Source organism: Lycium ferocissimum, unplaced genomic scaffold (assembly GCF_029784015.1).
Source record: "Lycium ferocissimum isolate CSIRO_LF1 unplaced genomic scaffold, AGI_CSIRO_Lferr_CH_V1 ctg5616, whole genome shotgun sequence".
Taxonomy (NCBI): domain Eukaryota; kingdom Viridiplantae; phylum Streptophyta; class Magnoliopsida; order Solanales; family Solanaceae; genus Lycium; species Lycium ferocissimum.
This window is the reverse complement of record NW_026726047.1, coordinates 9,485-13,525: the sequence shown is the minus strand read 5'-3', so window position 1 is coordinate 13,525 and position 4,041 is coordinate 9,485.

Below are 4,041 nucleotides of genomic sequence, written 5' to 3'. Positions count from 1 at the left end.
GTTAGCAATAAGATAAAGAAGGAAGGAAAGAGTATGATTGGCTGGTACGGCTATGTGTTATGGTAATAACGGGAATCTTCCCCGAGGTCCTTATTGTCACGACCCAGCCCCGTGGGCCGTGACTGGCGCCCTATTTGGACACCCAAACAGGCTGTCATATCAAATCATCATAATATAGCTTAGTTCAAATATCATACTTATCATTTTTAGCAGTAGTGAAAATAAATGCTATCTTAAGCGGTCGCGCATACAAAAGTGTCATATCAAAGTCAGAAGAGCGGCGGGATATACATCGCCGAACATACATACATATACAAACATAAGGGCCATTATAGCCACCATAACAGGCGGGACCGCATTAAGACGCAAGTCATAAGCAAATCGAACATACATAGGACCCACGACCCACACAGATGACTACAGGCCTCTACAAATCATAACGAAATCATATGACGGGACAGGGCCCCGCCGTACCCCCAAATAGTCAAATTTACAGAATCACACATATATATATATCATGAAAGATATGTACCCACATATGGGCTCCGGATCAAAAGGAGCGCTCTGTAATAGCAGAATGTGTGGCCTACACTGGCAGATCGCGAACCGCTGTACCTGCGGGCATGAAACGCAGCCCCCGAAGAAAGGGGGTCAGTACGAAAGATGTACTGAGTATGTAAAGCATAAAGTGCAGGAATCCAAATCATAGCTGAAGTAAAAGTATAAGGAGAGAAAATACCGAATCAGTGTACCAAACCTGTATTGAAAACATGTACATATAATGCAAATCGAAATCATGCGTAACGCTCAGGAATGTGGTCACCACTCCGACGCTGGTGCCACTCACAGCATAACTCCGGAAGGTTTCAAATCTCCGTACATCTCCAAATACATCACATCATCATACAAATCATATCATCAAATATATCATAAGCCATATCACAAAGATAACTCCATAAACGGAACCCGGCCCTATGGCGAGGTCTCGGGAACCGTAACACAAAGATACTGCCGAATTTTATCATGGTGCGCACGATCACAAACCGGCCCGGGAACCGGTGAACGAAGTCATAATAAGGGCACGAGCGGAGTCGTGAGCAAACAATGCAATATATATATATATATCGAAATACTTTTACAAACTTGATAAAATCATATGTTGGCTCATTAATCAAAATAGTTCAAACAATTAATCAAAGCGGGGTTTATTTCACAAAAGTATCACCAACATGAAAATTATGATTCAAAATGGAACTATATGCATATATCCAATTAAATTCCAAAACTCGGCAAATAAATACATATCCATACTCGTATTAAGATCACAAGGCTCAGAGTAATTATTGGGTCTATCGGGATTAATAAACAAAGGATGTGAGCCCTTAGATTTATGACACTTTCGAAAATACTTCATAAACTATTTTTTCAGAAAAATTTAGTGTCGTTTACATTCAGAAGCTTTCAAACTTATGGCAAAAGTCCTCCCTTTATTTCGTACAAAAATGAAACTAATAGAGCAAACAAAAGAGTCTCGGAGTTAGCGGGCCCACCTCGGGTCAAGTCGAGGTGGCGGACACGAACCGCGGACATTCGGGGTCTATGGAACCATACATGAAGGTTTCGAAGCAAATCGATTACATTTATAAAGACTTGAACATATAGGCACTTTCCAACAAAATATGTGTTTTATAGCTCAATTCAATTGAATGAATAGTACTCGATTTCCATTTCGGATTTCAAGGAACAAAATTGCTCCCGAGGCTCCAATATCGATCTAGTATACCTAGGACATGCCAACAGAAGAAATGGGATAGCTTTACATACCTTTCACGCTCCTTAAGCCTTTCCAGACTCACTTCCCGTTTCGTCGAAAAACTGCAATTGGTCAAGTTTACCAATTGTAAGCTATGAATACCAAAGTTCCAACTTAATGCATATTTGGCTACCGAAATTTCGGCAGCACTTCCCCTATACATATAGCACCCCGAGAATTCAACTCGGCTACAATTCATCAACAACAACCCAAACGACAACATCAATATCAACAATAAACATTAAAAACGCAAATACCCTTCAACTAGTTATTTTTCTCACAAGTTGACATAATCTTCAATTCAACCCAAACTTCGAACCAACATCATGATTTCACATCCATTATCACTCAAGATCATCACAATATAGATTTAGAGACATTTCGTATCATTTTCCTTAAGATATACACTCGATATACATAATATACAACTTTCCGCCAAAATCATAACTTATGCAAAACACCAGACCTTTGGCATACAATTTCATAACAAGTTTCCAACTTCCGAATTCATCAATGATCATCTTAATTCACAACCAAACAACTTCATTTCCTTAATGTCGGAAAATCATACTAAAACGACATAAGTGTTTACATTCCAATTCAATACAATCTTATATCATTCTACCTTCATTTCCATGCCAAGCATTACAACAACACTCCAATACACTAAACAAACTTGATCCATTTCATTCCCAAGCCACATATACTACACGGCCATATGCTTATTTTTCCATATCAACTAAATTCATCCAACTTTCAATTCCCATATGCATTTATCACAATTACAACTAGAATATAACATAAATTCAACACAACTTGGCTATACAACATACATATACACACGGCTACAAGCCATCTACCAAACCCACATTGCAAACTTCCATTTTTTCCATACATTCAACACATTTCTATATACTACAACACAATCAAAACTTCATAACACAATAAAAAGGTAGAAATTTTTACCTTTTCTTCAAGTCTTCTTCACTTGAACTTGTGTTCACTTTGAGGAATCTAATACTTCCCACTCCAAACCAACTATACCAAGATGCAAAGGAACCTTGACTTAGGAGGAAAACAACAAGAATTGAATTTTTAGAACAATATTTATGGTGGCTATTTTTTGCACCTCAAACCCGAAATGGTCTTCTTTTTCTCCTTCTTTTTTTTTTTTTGTTCTTATCTCTAATTTCTTAAGTCTTCTATGGTATATGAAGTTGAAGTGCTTGGTCACATGACCAAGCACATGACCAAATAAAATTGGGCTTGGATCATGGCCTAATGTGGCCGGCCATACACCCCTTTTTGGGCCTCACTTACAATTCAATTTTTGAGCCCAATAACTTATGAATCGTATTTTATAATTCCCAAAACTAATTTCTAAAATTCCAATTTTGCCCTTGGCCTCCTCCGATGTTCCTACCACAATGCTTTTCATAATTGTCACATATACATATTAAAATCAAAATATGGCCTTACAACATACAAGTCACAATTTTCCAAATTTTTCGAATAGACGAAAACACGGGATATAACACTTATGCGACCTTATAAGACTAGTTGAACATTCGAGGACGAATGTTCCAAAGGGGGGAAGGATGTTACATCCCGTATTTTGAACGACGGGACGATTCGGGTTAACTATGAAAAGTTAGGATTAAGACCATTCCGGGTTACGAAGTCGAGACGTGTGACCTTCGATTTTGTCGTAAGACCTAAGTGTGTATGACGTTATTGGTATGGAATCATCAAAGAAACTTCGGGACCAAAAGTGGAAATTGTGGAAGTTGGCCATTATTGAAAGAAAGAGAGGGAGTGAAATATTGCCATGTGGCCGGCCACCTTTGAGTGGGCCATGGCCACATGGTTGGCCATTATTTGAAATTTAAAAAGATGACAAAGTCATCTTATTCCATCATCTTCTCCCTTAGAAAAAAAAAACCAAGAACATTAGAGAGCAACCACCTATTCGGCCAAGAAAAGGAAAAACCAAGACCAAGATCAAGCCTTCCCAAAATTATTTCTCCTAAGCAAATCTACTAATTTGAGGGTGCTTAGTAACGTGGAGGTGTTGTTTCAAGCGTTGGATTGTTCGTTTTCATCCTTGGCCAACTTTGGACAAGTTGAGGATTTGTGAAGAAAGGTAAGTTTAATCTTGTTTTTATGAGTTATGAAAGGTTCATGTGTGTTGTTGTATGTTGTTATGGATGAAATTCATGAAAGTTTTG